The sequence below is a fragment of the Ixodes scapularis genome, unplaced genomic scaffold (genome assembly GCF_016920785.2).
Source record: "Ixodes scapularis isolate PalLabHiFi unplaced genomic scaffold, ASM1692078v2 PGA_scaffold3__209_contigs__length_174095766, whole genome shotgun sequence".
Taxonomy (NCBI): domain Eukaryota; kingdom Metazoa; phylum Arthropoda; class Arachnida; order Ixodida; family Ixodidae; genus Ixodes; species Ixodes scapularis.
In genome coordinates this window covers 172,460,117-172,480,650 of record NW_024609868.1, presented here as the reverse complement: position 1 = coordinate 172,480,650, position 20,534 = coordinate 172,460,117, and the positions used below count along the sequence as shown (strand labels likewise).

The window sequence follows — 20,534 nt, the reverse complement described above, 5'->3', positions numbered from 1 at the left end:
TCCCATGCGACGAATAACTGAAGAATGTCGCCCTACAACATACTCACTTTGCGCGGGACGTAGCAGCCACTGTGCCAATTCCATGCGCAGAACAAAAGCCGCCGGGCAAAATTAGATTTTTCACAGCATATTCGTCCCATGGAGTTCAACCTCTATGGGTCATAATGCTTATGTAAGTACAAAAGTTTCCTTGTAAATAAAAATAGGCTATCCCCCTTCGACTTAAAACTGACCTCCTAAGTTCTCAGGTACACAAGGGAGTCGGAGGAGGTTCACAAAACAATACATGTAGTTAACAGGCGTGAGCCCTCACAATTTTCCAGGCCAGCGGCAGCTGCCAGACTGTCAAATTTTACTTTGGGAACAGTACATACTTTATGGCATGAAGGATCATAGATGGATGGATGGATGGGATCTTTCAAAGTAAATAATTCTCATTACCTACAAAAACAAAAATATTGTCACAACTTCAACAGTTTATTTACACAAACACACTGCACCATTTCAACTTTTATTCAAGTGGTGACTAGCTGGCAGGACCAATGCTTTGGTTCAGAGATGACAATGAACTGGGTGACAGAAACTTTGTGCTACAAGTCACAACTGAAGCAGCTTATTCAGAGTGGTGCCCAGGACGCCAATGGTGGGGTTCAAGCTGGGCTGCAAGAGAAAAGAATTGTCACAGTACAAGCACCGTAACCATCAATTTTAGACCACGTGGAACAGACATACACCACTTCAGTGCACTAAGGAGTGTGTTACTACTTTTAAAAACAAGAACTTTTGGATAATGATCCCCTAAACAAAGCGAATTGACAGCAAGGAGCTTTACAAGTTAGTTTGAACATTCAACAAGTAATCAAAATTGTTGAGAGTAAAAACATATTCGAATATAGGTCATCCCTAACTTTGAAGTGGAAGGAAAGAAAATTCATACAAATATTTAACTCGTCGCATCATTTGTAACCCAGGTTTAAACTCATGTGTTGATCATGCTGGCAACGTCATCTTATGAACATTAAGAATAGCAACTGCATGCTTTCGTACCGAGCGAAAGCATTAAGTATTGAACAAAATAGCACATTAGTTCACATAAAAATAGTGCTCGAAGCATTTTTGATCATAATCACAAACCACTGTTGTAGATTTTTTTTGTATTAGAAATGTCACTGAAAACCTGTTCATTTTTGTTATAAATATTCACTCTACTATAAAAAGGTAAACTGGCACTGCAATTGACCCTTTAGCAGTGGTATGCCAGAGTAGTTTATAACATTACTAGTCAGGAAACAGTGCTTTGCACTAATAAATTTTGCTTCACATATACTATCTTGCAGATATTAGACACAAAGGCGCACAAGCTGAAGTTGACACAAAAATAACATAAAACTACCTCATGTGAAAAAAAACAACAACATGGATTATTGACGTCTTTCACGATTGCAGCCAGTGCATTGATAGTAGGGGACAGATAGATGTATTTTTGGATTTCGCCAAGCATTTGATTGATTGTCCCGTCATCTAGCTGTTATGTAAAATTGCAGGTATCATTAAAGGGGCCCTGCAATCATATTTAAGCATCTACCTCTTTTGCGGTTTCCACATCTCTTGGTGTTCGGGCAAGCCAGCGGGCACGGAGAGAATAACTAAATATCAATGCGTCATATTTTAACCGGACGACGTAAACACCTTCTCTACCTACAAAGGCGACCCGCGGTGCTGAAAGTGCTGTGTTTGGTCCTGGCCTTAATACTGGTCAGAGCCGCTAAAAGCTTTTCTTTAAAAGCGTAAGCTCATAGTGTTGGCAGCCACTCTTAATTAAGTCAAGAGAGCTTGTGCCGCCGAGATGTGCTTCAGAGCAAAGAGCTCGTGCTTGTAGCCTTTCCTGCGGTACATCATAAGGCGAAACAGAGTATAGTGGTGAGCGTAGAAAGGTCTCGAATGTACCCGGCGCCGCTGCGGTCGAGGATCCGACCGGTTCCGAAGGCCTTCGGAGCAGGTTTGGAAGTATGGCAGCGTGAAGTGGCTGCTGTACTGAACTGATCTTTATCCCGTGTTTGCTGTCGTTCGTGGCCAATGAAGTGTCATACCAAATTAGTGTTTAATCTCGCAGCAAATGCAATGTGAGCCGCCCTGGCTGCCCGCTTCATACAGCCTATCCAGAACATGCTTTAGTGGTGTCCTCTCGAGCCGTTGACGCGGAGTGCAGCAGCGGTGAGCGCTCGCTGAGCTCGCTATCCCTCCTCTAGTTCACGGCCACTCAAGCGACGAAAGACGTCATGAAGGAGGTGTTTTTTTTGCTTGTTTTTGTAATTTGAATTTGCCTATATAACTTTTAGAATAAAGCGAGATTCAAATAAAATAAAAGTTTCATTAAGTTACTACGTTCAGTGCGCTCAGGTTCGGTGCGAATTTAAAACTTCCAGCCTTTCCACTCTGATGAAGAAGGAAAGTCAGCGGCCGCCCATTACAGAATGCTGTATGAGGGGGAGGGGAGACCCCAGCAAAATGGAAGATTTCGGGGAGGGGGGAACCCAGGCCCCATGGGCCCCCTTCCCTGTACTGCACTCGCTAAATTGCTCATCTACAGCTGGGAGACTCGTCGCCCTTTGAGGCATACCAAGTTCTAGGCTGTATAAACATACACACAACCGAATTTCGGATCTTGATGATGCAAGTCCGTTCCCGGCTGAGCTGAGCCCTCCTCATTCAATGCTTGTTGTTATTGCTGTCGTTTCTTCCTACTAAAGGCTATGGTTAGGGTTCCGCATTTTCTGTGTTTTTTTCTTCTCGAAATCGGGGGTATTTTATTTCGGGGTTTAATGTTTTCCTGCAGATTCCGTGGTTTTTGTTTAAATTGGTTATGACTACACCAATTCACACAAAAAACAGTGAATCTGTAAAAGAAATGGAACCCCCTCCCCTCTTCTCCTCCTCCCTCCCCCCCCCCGCCCCCCAAAAATTCCCCCAATTTCTAGAAAAAAAAAGAACAGCAACAACAACAACACCGAAAACGCAGAACCCTAGTTATGGAGTATCATTTCACATGCACGGAAATTCAGCAAAGCGATTATTATTAAGTCGGATGCTTCCATAATCTTAGTGTTGTGGTTTGTATACGACAGCTGGTCCCATATATTTTTGGTATCTCACACAAACCATAGGTTTCATAAAACATTGAATGTTGATTGGAGCTGTGGTTTGATTAAAAATTAATCCTACTGATCGCTACCGTTTAATACACAAATCAATTGATAAATTTGTTAGTCGATTTTTCACCGGTCATTTTGCAGGAAAGACAATAAAACTACACGTTTTTTAGTATGTCAGAAATGGCATATTGCATTCCCATTTTAAACTCCCCGCAGGGGGCACCTGTGAAAGCAGGTGTTTGGAGAGTGGCGTCTCCACGGACCCTGAGCCCCGCAGGGGGCGCCTGCACCTTAGGTGCTAGGTGCTTGGTGAGTAGCGTCACCACGGACCCCAGCCACGTTGGCTACATAACGGACCCTGAGTAACAAGTGGGTAAGCCCCACCCACGTCTGGCTGTGCGTGGCGAGCCCGTGTCCAGGGAAAAGGGCATCCTGGTGGTTGAGCTGAGCCCGGGGTAGGTTTGGACCCTTCGGGGCTTCCGGGCGAGGCAACACACCACTTTGGCCCCTGCTTCCTGTAGACGGGAGTCCTGGTAAGGCCTGGCCAGGATGATTCAGTCTAGTCGCCTTTTCTTCTACTATCCCCTCCAATCTTTTACCTTTACCTTTCCTGCTTCCTTTATTTCTCTCTCATTTCTCTTCCTCCTTTTTCACCCCTCCTTGGCGGCAAGGGCTAACCTTGGGTGGCAATAGACCTCTGCCTTGACCCACACTTGGGTATAGTTTCCCGGCAGCACTGTTAGCGTAACGTCTCCAGCCAAGCCCTTCTTGTTATGGTGCGTTACCTAACCCCTTGTTGGGCTCGGTGGTGGGCGGTGCACCGCGGATTCTGAACATTCTTTGCCCCTCTTATGGCACCCCTCCGTTCTAAACCCTCTGATCGGCCCCTGAAAAGGGGTCGGACCGAAGTAAAACTGAATGATAAGTCTTCACCGGTACAGAACACTTTTAGCCGATTCCTTGTTGTGCACTCTGAACAAGACGAAAAACCTCTTGCGAAGTTGTCACCTTTTCTGATCGCAAAAACCCTAGAAACCCTTGTAGGCAAAAACTTCAAAGCAAAGAAGCTAGTATCTGGTGACTTGCTTGTTGAAGTGGAAAATGGCACACAGAATGCTGCCCTCTTGGACCTAAACAAGATTTCTGAGTATAGAGTCTCCGTCACTCCACATCGAACACTAAATAATTGCCAAGGAGTACCCCTCCAATCTTTTACCTTTACCTTTCCTGCTTCCTTTATTTCTCTCTCATTTCTCTTCCTCCTTTTTCACCCCTCTTTGGCGGCAAGGGCTAACCTTGGGTGGCAATAGACCTCTGTCTTGACCCACACTTGGGTATAGTTTCCCGGCAGCACTGTTAGCGTAACGTCTCCAGCCAAGCCCTTCTTGTTATGGTGCGTTACCTAACCCCTTGTTGGGCTCGGTGGTGGGCGGTGCACCGCGGATTCTGAACATTCTTTGCCCCTCTTATGGCACCCCTCCGTTCTAAACCCTCTGATCGGCCCCTGAAAAGGGGTCGGACCGAAGTAAAACTGAATGATAAGTCTTCACCGGTACAGAACACTTTTAGCCGATTCCTTGTTGTGCACTCTGAACAAGACGAAAAACCTCTTGCGAAGTTGTCACCTTTTCTGATCGCAAAAACCCTAGAAACCCTTGTAGGCAAAAACTTCAAAGCAAAGAAGCTAGTATCTGGTGACTTGCTTGTTGAAGTGGAAAATGGCACACAGAATGCTGCCCTCTTGGACCTAAACAAGATTTCTGAGTATAGAGTCTCCGTCACTCCACATCGAACACTAAATAATTGCCAAGGAGTAATTTCCGAGGATGATTTGCTAGAGTCAAGTAACGAGGAGATTTTGGAAGGTCTTTCCAGTCAAGGAGTAACGGCAGTACGACGAATCCTGCTTTGTAAAGACGGAAACGAGCGACCAACAAAACATATTGTACTTACATTCTCTTCCACTGTGCTGCCTCAAAGTATCAAGGCGGGCTACCTCCACTGTAAGGTGCGCCCATACGTCCCGAACCCGAGACGCTGCTTCAAGTGTCAACGGTTTGGTCATGGCTCTGCCACCTGCCGCGGAAAAACAACCTGCGCAAAGTGTGCATGCACAGACTACCCAACAGATACGTGCGGCAGCTCAACCCCTAAGTGCATCAACTGCACTGGTTCCCATCCTGCTTACTCGCGATCGTGTCCAAAGTTTAAAGAGGAGAAAGAAATTTTAACCTTAAAAACAAAGGAAAACTTGAGCTACCATGAGGCACGAAAACGCTTTTCGTTCCTTCAAGGAGGACATACGCCGAGGCGGCCGTCAGGGGGACTAGGTCGCTGTCAAAGGCATCAGTGGGTACCCAGTATAGTCTTCGAGACACTGAGTGCCCACCCAGTCCCCTCACCCCTACAGAGACTTCTGTGGGATCTCAGACGCCTGAGGCCCCACAGAAGCTCACGAAGTCCAAGGCGTTTCCGCAACGCCTGGCCCCGAAGGTTCGGGTGGTGCTTGACCCCACCCGTTCTCAAGTTCGAAAGGGATCCCCTCCTTCCTCTGCACAGGGGGTGGAGGAGGCCATGAAGGTCAATGTCCCATCCACCGAGGGTAGCATGGAAACTGCCACCCCTGTGCCTTCATGCTCGAAGGCAGGCAATGTTTCCTCTGCACCCCAAAAACAATCAGCGCAGGCATCCCAGGTGCCTGCCGGCTCGTCAGGCAGAGGCCGGGCACAGCCCACTCGCCTGACCGACAATGCGAGAAAGCCGGGTCACTCTGACGAGGCAGTCTCGTTGAGGGGCCCAGAGGTATCAACGGAAGAGAAAATGGAAGAGGCCGGTCTAGCTTCAGATGACGACTTGCTTCCTTCGGGAGCGGAGTCCTTGTCGTCTTCCGCGGGTGAGCCCACAGAACGACAGAAAGACAATGCTAGAAAGAAAAGAAATATTCCTCGGATTTTAGCTCCGAAAGAAAATTAGCTGAACTATATATAGGTATCTTTTTACCTTTCTTATACGTTTTTAGGGGATTTCACTAAAAGGCAGCCACACCGATATTTTTATGCACTTTTGCCCACAACTTTTTATCGATTTTAAATAATTTTTATGGGTCATCTTTCTTTTATGCAATGGAACTGTCGAGGTCTCCTACGCAACATTGATGACATTAGTTTTTTTCTTAGTGAGCTACGACCGATAGCTCTGGCTTTGCAGGAGACTCATTTGAATTCCAGCCATACACATGTTTTACGGTCCTATCACACTTTTCGTAAAGACCGCCCATCATCTCATTCAGCCGGTGGTGTGGCAGTTGTTGTGCAGAGAGGGGTGGCATGTGCCGAGGTGCCCCTGGACACTCCGCTCGAGGCAGTGGCTGTGAGGGTTCTGACCGACCGTTTAATCACCGTTGTTTCATTGTACCTTCCACCACAGATCACAGTGCACATGCGTGAACTTCAGAAGCTCATTGCCCAACTACCACAACCCTTTTTAATATTAGGCGATTTTAATGCTCATCACACCATGTGGGGCAGTGCACGAGCTGACTCACGTGGAGAACTCATAGAACGACTTTTATTGTCATCGAATCTTTGTCTTTTAAACACGAAATCTCCAACCTTTTTTAGTGATGCTCATAACTCCTTCACCTGCATCGATTTATCTTTATCATCGCCCTCTCTGCTTCCTTGTTTTTCTTGGAAGGTTTTAGAAAACCCATTCGGGAGCGACCACTTCCCGACTGTCGTAGAGAGCCTAGCTGCTGTTAGTACGCTTTTAGAATGTACGCCGAGATGGCGCCTTGACAAAGCGGATTGGGAACTCTTTTGCTCATCTGCAACATTTGATATTTCTTTATTATCAGTCTTGTCTCCAGATGATGCTACAGCCTATGTTACTAAGAAGATAATTGAGGCTGCAGAACAATCTATTCCTCGCACCTCTGGGAAATTACCAAAAAAGTGCAGGCCCTGGTGGACTGAAGAATGTTCCACGACAATGAAGAAACAAGACAAAGCTTGGGGCATATTTCGACGGTACCCCACCGTAAATAACAAGATTGAATTTAAAAGGCCAAAAGCTCAAACCCGCTGGACTAGAAGGCAAGCAAAAAAGAAATCGTGGACGAAATATGTCTCCTTACTGAACAGCTTTGTCCCCGCAAAGGAGGTGTGGGACCGTTATCGCAAAATCAAAGGGGATTACCGCTGTTTTATTATTCCTCCATTGTTCAAGAATGTCCCCACATCACTGAAAGACTTAGGCAATACTCTTGGCGTTCACTTCCAGAGCGTTTCGAGTTCTGAAAACTGCAGTGCCATTTTCAAACAGTTTAAAATGAAAGCAGAATGCGAGCGAATAGTTATGTCGGGGGCAACCTCTGCACCATACAACCAGCCCTTTACGCTCCATGAACTGGAGTTGGCTCTTGACATCAGGAAACAGTCTGCCCCAGGCCCTGATTTCATCCACTATGAGATGCCTCGTAGGCTGCCCCTACAACATCTGCTTAGTTTTTTTAACCTTCTCTGGAAAAAACTTACTTCCCTGAATCCTGGAAAAGAGCACATGTTATACCCCTCTTGAAAGCTGGCAAAGACACCTCTCTTTGCTCAAGCTACCGCCCGATTGCCCTTACGAGCTGCCTTGGTAAGACGTACGAAAGACTTATCAACAAACGGCTGGTGTTTTATCTTGAAGAACAAAACCTATTTGATAACAATCAGTGTGGTTTCCGCCAAGGCCGGTCTACTCTAGATCACCTCGTGCGCCTCGAGACGAGAATCCGGGAGGCTTTTGTAAAGAGGCAGCACTGTGTGTCTGTATTTTTTGACCTGGAGAAGGCGTACGACACGACCTGGAGATATGGAATCATGCGAGACCTTTATGCCTGCGGAGTACGGGGCCGCATGTTGCGTTGTATAAAAGCTTTTCTGACTGGGCCGACCTTTCAGGTTCGACTAGGCACCACATTATCAGACACATTTGTTCAAGAAAATAGGGTTCCTCAGGGGGGCATCCTGAGTGTCACATTATTTGTTTTAAAGATTAACACCCTAGCTCAAATACTGCCACCTTCCATTGAACACTCATTGTATGTCGACGACCTACAGATATCATTTTCCTCTTGTGATCTGTCCAGCTGTGAACGCCAGCTGCAGCTAGCAATTAATAAGATCAGTAAGTGGGCCGACGAAAATGGCTTCAGGTTTTCATCCGGAAAAACGGTGTGCGTTCCATTTTCTCTTCGACGAGGGCTGTCCCTTGAGCCAGTGTTGGAATTGAACAGAGCACCTATACCAGTTAAAGCCGAGCATAAGTTTCTGGGAGTCATATTTGATAAGAAATTGAATTTTATCTCTCACTTAAAGGAATTGAAACAAAAGTGCCTGAAATCCCTAAACATCTTGAAAATTTTGTCACATAAAACTTGGGGCTCTGACAGACTATGCCTGCTACGCTTGTATAACGCTTTGGTACGATCCCGTCTTGATTATGGTGCCGTCGTGTACAACTCAGCGCGACCATCCTCCCTGAAGATGTTGGACCCAATACACCACCTTGGCTTGCGCCTTGCTACGGGTGCATTTCGGACATCGCCTGTTTTAAGCTTGTACGCGGACTCTCACCAGATGCCCCTTTCCAAGCGACGGCAGTACCTGGGCTTGAGCTATACTTCCAGGATTTTGTCTAATCCTCACCATCCAACCTTTTTTGCTCTCCAGCAATCTCAATTTGCTCGCCTTTTTGAAAATAAACCAAGCATTGTGCGGCCATTGAGCTTTCGTGTTCACAGTGATCAGTCATCTCTCGGTCTCGACCTTCATGGCATTAACCTTCTCCAAAAAGCCGAGAGTATTCCCCCTTGGAAAATGCTTCCAGTATCATGCGACTGGTCATTCACACGGTATAGCAAGCATAATGTCTCCCCTCTGCTTATTCAACAAGAATTTCTTGGCTTACAGAATAAATATGATGGCTATACCCAATTTTATGCAGATGGCTCCAAGACTTTTTCTGCAGTGGGATCGGCTGTTTATTCTGAGGTTTTCATACAGGCCCAGCGGCTTAGCTGCATGGCTAGTATTTTTACTGCGGAGCTATATGGTGTTCTCCTTGCAATCGAGTATATCACCACCAGCGAAACAATGAAAGCAATTCTTTTTGTAGACTCCCAAAGTGTCATCGTTGCCCTTTGCTCTGTAAGAGATACAAAAACATGCTTGCTAAGCTAATACGCTATAAAATCAGTTGCTGCTTAGAGCGTGCGTTCGTTATAAAATTCTGCTGGATCCCAAGCCATGTTGGGATCAAAGGCAATGAGAAAGAAGACCAGCTGGCTACCTCCGCAAGCAACCTCCTAGAAATCCGACGGGGGATACCCTTTCAAGATATCAAACCCCTCCTTCGGAAAGCTCTCCTCGATGCTTGGCAATCTGAGTGGAACCTAGAGAGTGCAAATAAGCTGTATGCTATTAAGCCAGTTTTGGGGTTGTGGGAGAATTCATCTCGTAAAAACCGTTTTCATGAGGTTCTCTTGTGCCGCCTTAGAATCGGCCACACCTTCCTGACTCACGGACATCTTCTTTGTGGAAAAGACGCTCCAAGCTGCGAGCATTGCGGTGAACCTTTGACAGTTGTGCATATTTTGTGTTCTTGTCCAGGCTTTGAGCAGAACCGGCTTGCCTGTTTTCCAGAGCTTTTTACATATCAGATTCCTTTCCATCCAACACTTTTGTTAGGCGAGCATCCCATCATTCCATTCAATCGGGTCCTCAACTTTTTGCAAGCAAGTAGCCTTCTACACAAAATTTAAGTACTGCATTTTCTGTTCACCATAAATATATAAAACATCAGCTTCATGTATGCTCTCAATTACCATTACTGTGAGTCGCATTAGTCTTGTAGTCTGGCGCAGCATGGCCTTCGTCGCTTTTACGCCATTAAACCGTTAATCATCATCACCATTTTAAACTTCACGTTGTGACGCCTACAGAAATATAAACACGGGAAGCCTTTTAATGTGCAGTAATTTTTAAGTTATTATTTAAACAGTATAATCACCCTCTATGACAATCACATGCATGCTGAAGTGGTTTACCGTGCAAGCCTGTGTCATAAAAGAAATAAAATGTCAAAAATATAGACCATTCCATTTAGTGCTCTCTGGGCGGCACCATTTTGTCCGACAGCGGTGCCCTCTCCATACATCCGGAAAATTCAGCGGGTTTGGTGGGGTAAAACGAGAGAGGGCACGCGCCCGACTCCACTAGCAGACGACAAACCGGGAGGTTGTTATTCTCCATCTTTGGGCTGTACCGGCGGGCTGTACGGAACATCGAACTCTCTCGCTCGTGGCTGCCGTTGTGGAGTGGTCCGCGTTCTTAGAATAGTTATGGCTCCTCCAAAATCAGCCTATAGCTCTCTGTTGTTCTATTTCAATAAGTGATCAACTAGCATATCTTTTTTTCCGTTACTTAAATGGCAGTTGAGTCAGCCGGCAGTACTACCCTCAGCTACTGCGTTTATTGCGGCACGAGAGCATGTTTCTATTTATTATTTCGGACCTCACTCATGATCGCTAAAGGCCTACACCAGTACGAACTTTGAATAGTAAAAAAGGTACAGCCACCGGATTCACTGTTCGCCGTAGAGACCGGCAAATCTGACTCAGTTTTCACTATTTCTTTTTATTTGCACGCAGGTAACGCAGTTGGACCCTGTTAGTCTTTCTATCTAGCATAGTATTACACGAGATCTGGCATACCAAAATCTGCGCATCTGCGCTTGAAATTCCCAAAATGACGCGATTTTAAACAGAGTTTGTACGCCAGCCGGATGCTAGGTACAGCCTACTCGGCGGAACAGATGACAGAGGGTGGGAGGGGGAGGGCATTTTTTTCTCTCTATTACCCTCTTTGCTATGACCCTAATGGAACGGTCTATAGAGTAGGCATTTTTCACTTTTTCATGACTTCCTTTAGCACAAGATTCCAATTAAACGGCAAAACAAAATATCACAATTAAAACATCACTCGAATAATCTCAAGGTTAATCAATGTACTGCCCAGTCCCAAAATGCATTAGGTGAGGGCAGAGGGTGATCGCAAAGTCTCGTGTGTCCCTAGCCCTCATCAGTAAAAGACTGTCACTGCGGCCGATGCTGGCGACGTCGTGGTGCGGGTCATTTGATGAAGTTGCAGTGTCTAATATGTTTAAATAGAAGATTATTTAGTCAGAAATTTATAATATTGGCTTTTTGACATCCACAACCCTCACCGAGAAAATTGAAGCGGGTGAACCCACACTACCGAGAAAAGCATCTAATAGCACGCACGCTACTGCCTTGCTTGGTTACACCCGTTTGTTCCTATCGCGGCAGATATATTAGAATAGTTTGTTTCACTTGCTTCAGTTGTCCGGCCAACGATGAATTTCCGGATCGTTAACTAGAAGAGGCACTCTCTCCTTATCGCAACGTAATAAAATTGTTCCGACTCCGAAAAGCTTACCCACACCATAGCACAGAAAAGGGCAACAGGCTGCAGCAGAACTCAATAGCACGGTAATTTCTGATACAGTACTAGCTTCTCTTCATGCTAAATATTTATATTAATGAAAAAGCTCAAAATTGCAAAAACAAAAATGCATAAAACATGCCATTTCACAGTCCACAGTACCCATATTATGTTATCCGGGTCACAATTAATTATTTTGTTAAATTCCCACGCTCGTGAACCGATAGAACTATTTTAAAAGAAAGAAATTTTTAACATAAATTGTGCAGTTTACCCAAAGACAGGCATCCGTCGTAGTGAGCCATGCTTCCCAACGTCTGCCTAGGGCAGACGACTCATCCACACACATGGTTATTTATACTTAAGCCGCACGCCGGTAAGACAATTCAATCTTTACTGACGCACCGAACGGTACCGCACCACTTTCCGCTAAAACTGTTTTCCCACCGATACTGTGCAACAAAATAAATGCAAGAATTTACACCGTTTCGCACGCGAACGTGGAGAGCCTATGGGACAGCAATGCTTCCATCCCCGCTTTGATAATGATGATAGCACGACAGCAGTGCCACCTCTAGGTCGATCCCGAGGCCAATAGCTTACTACTGCATGTGAGCAGGCTCACGGGAGATCCTTGCTGCACAGGCTTCGAGCTGGATGTGCGTATACTTCCAAACGCCTTCACATGTACGACTGCAAGTCAGACCCATACTGTCCATCTTGCAGTGACCCTGAAGACACAGCGCACGCTCTTCTATGCCAAGCCACGACCAGCATCGGAAGCTTCTGATTCAGCGGTATGCGACGGCCGGCCTCTCCCACTCCAATCTTGAAGACCTTCTAAATCCAAACGGGACTCAAGGAGTAGCCGAGAAGGCCTTTTGTGCTCTCCTGGCTTATCTGCGCAAAAGTGGACTTGCAAGCCGGCTCTAGCGTATTTACGCACTAATCAATTGTGCCAGATCTGATTCCTCCACAAAGTATGGATGCCCGTTTAAACGGGGCTATTCAGAGTCACGCTACTCGTCTGTCAGCTAACGATTCAACGCCCCGTTCAAACGCCTCAATCATTCTTTCTTTTCTTTTTCTCTCTCTCCTCTCTATTCCTCACATTCCCCAAAAGCTAGGTAGCGACTTGCCCCTGTACGGAGGCCCACATTTCTCCTAGCTCCCCCCCCCCCCCCCTTCCCGACACCCCGCAATAAACAAACAAACAAGCTCACGGGAGAAAGCTAGATGATTAAATGCATTTTAACGGAAAAATAAAACATTAAACATGTTTGCACGTTGCCGGTTTCCTAAAGACAATACTTTGCATGCTGCGAGGGAGCATGCTGTTCGGCGGGGGGATGGTTGGTTGCGCAAGAATACTGACGTCCCTTGTTCGGCGCACTTCGAAGATGACTGCTTTGACACAAGCGGTCAAGCGAGAAGACTTCGACCGGGTAGCATTCCGACTATGTTTGTTTCCTCTCGTTTCCGTAAAGCCGACCCGCATGTAAACGATTTAGCGTGCGACGAGACGAGTGACGGAGATTTCTCACGGTTGCCCGTTGCATCGCTCGGTTTTCGGGATTTCTAGAAAACGTCGCTCACCGTCTTGGTCGCTTCGCCGTCGCTTCCATGCGGTTTGCCTCGTCGTGCGACTGACCGAGCGACAGCGAAGCGGGTCGCCGTTGCTTGCCAAAGCGCTTACATGTGGTTTATACTCAATTAATTTACAAGCACACAACGTTGAACCATTTGTGCCTCGATTTTAAGTATAAACTGCATGCAAGCGATTTGGCAAGCAATGAGACAAGCGACGGTGACCCGCTTCGCTGTCGCTGGGTCAGTCGTGTGACGAGGCGAACCGCACGGAAACGACGAAGCAAGCGACCAGGACGGTGAGCGACGTTTTCTAGAAACCCAAAAACCGAGTAACACGACAAGCGACAGTAAGAAATCTTTGTCCCTCGCCGCTGACTCTTGTCGTTGTGGCCACCGCTCGTCTCGTCGCAAGCTAAATCGCTTACATGCTGGTCATCTTTACAGAAACAAGTGTGCACATGCAGCGGGAAGCACGACTGGATAGCCTTACTCCGTCAGTTGAAATTTGCAGATGTCGCAATGGTGTAGACTGCCCTTTATTAGCGAGAAAAACGCCAGAACGGGATGAACTTATATGGTCTCTGAAATCATAATCTTTTGTCGTCGATCCATTCGCTGTCCGATTCCATTTCATAAATACGAAAATACATGAGCTGTGTTGAAATATAGATATCAAATGATTAAACAAAAGCCCGAAATATCGAAAAGATACACAATTTCAACACGGAACGTGAAAGAACACGAAAACAAAGCTCCGGTAGTGGCCTGTGCAGCACACAACGCGGAGGAACGGTGAGAAACTGAAGGTCGGCTATGGCGGCAGGGTCACGTGACGTCAATATGCCGGCGCCCATGAAATGTTGCCTGAAAGGGTCTATAGCTATACTTTTCTTGTCTTATAAAGCATCATTGTAACAATCGTGCAACTTTCTGAAGTGCTTTTCTAAAGTGCCGTTAACGTTATTGACCCATGACTAGTTAGCTCCACATACTGTGAACAACTTTATTTTTGCGGCCTCAATATTTCGCAAATTTGGAGAATATTTCATGCGCAGAAAATTTTGCGAGGAGTGGTGAGCTATATATTCTTTACCATATATTGGTGGGATGCGTTTTTTGCAGAAATTTTTAAGTCAAGAAATTTGCGAATTAAGTTGTTTACAGTAGTCGGGTACGCTTATTTGCCTCCCAAGCCTTTGTAGGGCCTGACAAGTCAATCCCCTTCACCGTGCTATGGTGTACTAGAATCTAGTACATTATAACCGTGCGAATTCACGCTGCTCTTCTATCAAGATTCAATTTCTCGGAAGAAAACCGAAAAAAACTCGTCCCCTCCCCCGGCTGGTGCCGATGCCGTCATCTGAACGCAACACAGCGCTTTGGCATTGCCACTGGGAATCGCACAGTGCCCTTGCTTCAAGCAAAATGGCAGCCTTGTTCCCACCTAGCCTAGCAACACATGCATTTTGTACTCTCGAACCGGAAAACAGGAAAAGGGTCCATTCTCTACAGTGCTTACCGGTAGCACCCACATTTGCAAAATCGTCCACTGACAGTGAGAGTACTTCCCCTATTTCAACAACTATAGCATCAATGTGTATTTTTGCAACAGGTCTACATTCTTTTTCACATCACGTTCCACCGCAGCGGATGCTCCAAGCCGCCTCGGCCAACCCAGCTCAGCGAACGTAGCACTTGGTATGCTCAACGCATGTCACCCTCTTCAAGGTCAAGTAAAGGCCTGGTCACACATACAGCGGAGCGTTAAGTTAGCGCTACGTGAGTGCTCCAAAGAGCGCTCATGTGGTGCTTCCTTGCGCGTGACTTAGTTCTAATATAGCGTGCAATCAGCGCTTTCGTAGCGCTCCTTGTACGACCGTTATTGCTGCAGATTAGCACGTGTACTGATGTTCAGGTTCCTGTGGTTGGGTGTACAACAGTACCATGACGGACATGTGGGATGCTGAAATAGAAAGGCGACAAATGCCCTTACATACGCAATTAGTGCATATGTGTGTGGACGACTTAACGCCCAGAAGAGCCTTCCGAGTGCACGAAATCTTTCGCCACCGAGATATCGACGGGTATCCGGTGAACCTCGTTCCGAGGCCAAGGGACCGGGACACAGAGCTCTTTAGAAGGTGATTATTTTTTAACTGCGTGTCTCTGAAACCAGGATCACGCATGTTGAATAGAAAGTGATAAGGTCATACCCAATCAATCAGTTGCTCAGAGTCCATGACTTTGAATCGTTTGCCCGACCCTTTGCTCGGAGAGCGGCTCTTTTACTTTCTCTTCTTTCAATGCCAAAGGAAAAATAACAACGGAATCGCCGTGCATGCGTTGCTTCGCAGCAGCAAGCACGGCACAAGGAGTGCGCTTACACTGCGCTGCTAAAGCAACAACCGAGCGCTGCTTCCAGCGCTCATGAAGCGCTAACTGAGCGCTCCGCTGTATGTGTGATCAGCCTTAACACTCACAGGGCCTTGGATTGGCTCCGATGGCTCGTAGGTGGTGTAAAGCCCCTCTATCCTGGGAAAAGCAGCACCATTCATTGTTGTGGAAAAGCTCGAGACTTGTGCCGCGCACCACCTTCTGGGAAGAACATGGCGGCTGAAATTTAGCTCAGTGCTGTGCTGTGCTGCCATGATCTTCCCAAGGGCTACACGTAGCACGTACCTCGTGCATCGGCGCACCTTGCGCTACTTTTGAAACATAAAGGGGCTTTAAGGTGGTGCAGTTGGCAACGGTTGTCCCTTGGCCGCTGTTGCAAGAGCAAACTGTGGTTCAGGGTGTCGAACCGGAACCGAACCGAACCGAAAACCGGAACAGAACCGTTATTTTTAGCCGAACCGGAACTGAACCGAACCGAAATCTTCGCCGCCATCTTGGAACTGAACCGGAACCGAACCGAAAAAAAGTATAACGGTAACCGGTTTAAAACGGTTCAAGGTAATATTTTTTTTCTTCTTTGCTAGTATCACAAAATGAACATATGGGAATAAACAATTGGCGGCTGTATTTCTGTCTGTTGATCGAATCGTCATATACATAATTGCAACGTATGATAAATTGTGGGTTTTCATGGCACCTTTGTTGGCACTATGATTAACCATGTGTCAAGTTGTCACGTGACGTCATGGTGTCTATACATGTTGTCAAGTAATGTCACGTGGCCTCGTGATGTCACGTAACTCACTGCGTTAAATCGATTTAATTTGATGAAGTCACTAGATGTATTAACCTTGTTGACAGCATGACGTAACATGACATCTCGATTTCGCACCGAGAGTCACGTGACACCGTGACGTAAGCGATTTTCATAACCCCTAGTCGAGTGCTCGGGTTCATGACAATCAGCATGGCCAAACATTCAGGTAACGGCTCATGTCAATTAGATATGATCATCAATAGCCCAACACTAACAATATCTGAAGCTCAGCCCAAGCTTTTGCTTTGCAAACCCTTGCAGCCTAAGGCATGACTGTGATGGACACTGGCGGTATATAATTAGGGTCAGATCACGTGGCCGCTTGTTCAAATTGCGAGTTGAGGAGATATCGACAGCTGTCTCTGTCCTTTATTTTTTCTGCATCTGTTATTAGGGGAAAACCAATGGATGTTTCCGCAACCTATCAACGTCACGGGTTATTTCTTAACACTATTTATTGAAAGTACAAAAAAATGTTGCAAGACCAATTTTACATTATTGAGGCATTGAAACATTTTTTCGTTGTTGCTGAAGTATATCCGAAAGATGTCCCCGAGAATAGAAGTTTTGAAATGACGAAATGCGACCTATTAATATGACGTTACATAGAACTACACGTGCGTACGGAAGGAACACCTAAAAAAAGAAGATATTTTAGTGACGTGAGAGGAACAGCCGAACGTTGGCAGTCGCTGTAAGTCTCACACGAGCGTCGTTCTCAAGTTATTGCCCAAGTTTTGACCCCTCTGTATTTTGTTTAAATGAGCTATAACATATTTCTATACATTACTAAATACTACTCACGATCTGTCCCTAACGCTAATAACTGATTAAACTTGGCTTTGCTCTTTTTTCTAGGCAATGGTAGTCGCCGAAAAAATGAGAGAAATATGAGCTTTCTTCATCCCCTCAACTCGGAGCCAGAAGCGGCCACGTGGCCTGGTGCCTATCTTATGCCGCCAAAGTTAATCATACCCCCGCGCTGGAGTTTTAAAGGAAGAAAACGCGTGCTGAAGCTCCAGGCATTGTTAGAGTTCGACTATTCTCATCACCACAGTGGTTGGACACGAGCCACTACCCAGGTGTCCGCCGAGGCATTGATTGTTACGAGCCGATGTACGGTGCTCACACAGTTCTCCTGCCCAATCCATGAGTCGCGCTCGACTGTCGACAGGCGGGTGGGTTTTATCCCACAATTAGAATCTTTGAGAAGGCAAGACTGTGACAAGTTAGTGGCGCCCCCCTCCAGTCCGCCCGTCTGCGGCCGCCTGGCTCGGCGGGCAACATTGTTCACCGCACCAATAAACGCCGTTGAGCGCACGTGCTCCGGCCAGTCATCGTCCACCCTCAACGAGGCTGCGTGTCGTCTCTCCTCGGCGGGTGCTTCGGCCCCCTTCGTCCACGTTCGAGAAAGATCGTGACACTGGCGACGAGGATGGGATCCGCCGGATGCTGGTTCCGCCGTACCACCCCGCTTCCAATGGTGCAGCAGAGCGGGTGGTACAGACCATCAAGGACAAGCTCAAGAAGAGCCAGCCCGGGGATTTCCGTACGCAGGTGGCCCGGGTACTGTTCCAGTACAGGACCACACCCCATGAGGTCACGGGCCGTGCCCCCTGCGAGCTTCTGCTGGGCCGGATGGTCAAGACACCCTTGGACGTCTTGCACCCAGACCTCCGGTCCTCGGCGCTCCTGAAGCAGCTGAAGCAGAAGCTGGCTGCTGACCGGGGGTGCCGTCCCGGGCCTTTGCCGGAGCCGGGAGCGTCGGTGTACGCCAGGAACTTCCGTCCTGGCCCACCCTGGTCTGCCGGGCGTGTGGTTTCACCAGCGAGTGCCTCATCGCTGCTCGTCCGCATGCCCGACGGGACCACCTGGCACCGGCACGCCGACCATGTCAGGCCTCGTTCCGGGACCTGGCTTGCACCCTCGGTCGTCGCTTCAGAGGACCAGCCTGCAGGGGGCCCAACAGCACCAGTCGTGGCCAGCGGAGCGCCACCCACCCCGGAGGCGGCAAGCATCGCCACTCCCGTGGCACCAGTGCCACACCCAAATCCAGACCCTGTGGCTCCACTGGGTGGAGCGCAACCTGTACAGGCAGCGCCCGGCGTTGCCACACCTGGCCCGTCGACTCCAGGGCCCAGGCGGAGTACGCGGCAGCGAAGGCCACCTGACCGGTACTCGCCGGGGTGATCTTCATCATCGACCGGCCAGGACTTTGCACGACCAGATGCCGAGTTGGTGTCGGCCGTGCGCGTCGTATATTTAGTTATTTTGTTTTTAGAGAAACAAACTGGGGGGGAGGAGTGTGACAAGTTAGTGGCGCCCCCCTCCAGTCCGCCCGTCTGCGGCCGCCTGGCTCGGCGGGCAACATTGTTCACCGCACCAATAAACGCCGTTGAGCGCACGTGCTCCGGCCAGTCATCGTCCACCCTCAACGAGGCTGCGTGTCGTCTCTCCTCGGCGGGTGCTTCGGCCCCCTTCGTCCACGTTCGAGAAAGATCGTGACAAGACTAAAAGAAATAGTCTCGTTCAATCCTCGCAATTTCACCGCGACAAAGAAGCTTCTGAATCAGTGGCGCCCTGTGCGAGTACAATTGGACCAGGGGACCAGTATGCCTCGGAAAAGTCATGCACATTCCAACCCGATATCGTTTCATGACCCCTTTAAACTTCACGGGGTGCAAAATAAAAGCAATGAAAGGTTGCGGTTAACAAGTGTCAAATAAGATTGTCGAATTAACAGACACAAACGAAGGAGGCATTTCCGCAGGAATACTTTCAGCCTTTCCCTTCTGGTGAAGGAAGGCCAGAAATGCTGTATACTATGGTGGGAATGAAGTAATGGCCGGCCGCAAGTCGGCAAGCCAGACTGGAAAGGCTGGAGGGGTTGCCGCCATTTATGAGCGACGGTGGCAACCAAACAACTGGCAAGCCGGCTGTCTGGTTGCCGTCGCCATTAATAGATGGCGGTAACGCATGACTAGCCCTTAACAGCACCACTGTATAAAGAAGTGCGTCTGTGTGTGGGGCCGGGGGGAGGGGGAAGGGGGGGAGTTTTAGAAACATACTGTGTTGTAAAGGTTCCTCTTCCCTGCATCTTTGGCGCAGACCAAAAAGCGTGACCCTGAAAACTACTTTGATTGGAAAAGCGCTCTTGCCAAAAAGCACGTTTTTGTCGTGCCAGACACTGGCACCGTTCCTCACGACGATGCACTAAGAATAATAATACTAGCCTTTCAAATACTTTGCTTTCACTGAGCTTGCACCTCCTGCAGCGTGCCTTTTGCAGCGTCGAATTCGACTTTCTCAGCAAGAAGGAATCCGAATGACCACCAGCCTATAGTGTGATAACGTCACGTGCATACCATGCTAAATAGTTCAGCTTTCTGGTGAAATATGATGTTCGCAACACTAGCCATAGATGTCCTAATTGTAAATTTGTGATGTATTTATAGCAGTCTTGCGATGAGATATGGCAGCCTAGAGAAATGTTAGAATGCAAGACTATTCTAGCATAGTGCTGTAAAGTGAGGGCCCAAAACAAGTGCAGGTAAAACCGAATATAGGGTGATTTCAGATAAGATCGACCAAAGTGTGGCTGGTCGACATTTTTAAATCAACTGATGTTTTTATATGACATTGTCTAGTGTCTGGTATAAACGAATCCACACTTAGTTTTGACCAGAAAAAAAATTTGGAGACAAGAAAAATCGTAAGGCAGGGAGAGGTGGACAGTTGCAATAACGCGCACTGATGGAGGGGGCAAGTTTGAAAGTGAATAATTAAAACAATAAAATTAGGAGAATTTTAAAACTTTTTACAAACAAACTATGGGTACAACTTGCTTGTAATATAAAGTAATAATATTTATTAAAAATTTATTTAGTTTTCTAAAAATTGCCAAACATGCCTGCTCGAACGACAAATGGCAAACTTTGGAAATCTGTATCTCATGAAATAATTTAATCATTATTACATAACTTGCAGACATTATTTGACTAATATATGGCTATTATTGAAAAAATAAATAAGGTATCTGAGTGACACAATAGTTACAATATATTTAGGCAA

At 47.1% G+C, this 20,534-nt stretch overlaps 1 long non-coding RNA gene across 1 annotated transcript in view; it reads right to left on the bottom strand.

Moving 5' to 3' along the window:
- Positions 1 to 465: 465 nt before the first annotated feature.
- LOC120843443 overlaps positions 466 to 20,534 on the bottom strand; it is a 29,836-nt gene continuing 9,767 nt past the window's right edge. Inside the window, exon 3 of the long non-coding RNA XR_005716188.2 lies at positions 466 to 660. This is a non-coding gene — a long non-coding RNA (uncharacterized LOC120843443). The remainder of the gene's footprint in view (positions 661 to 20,534) is intronic.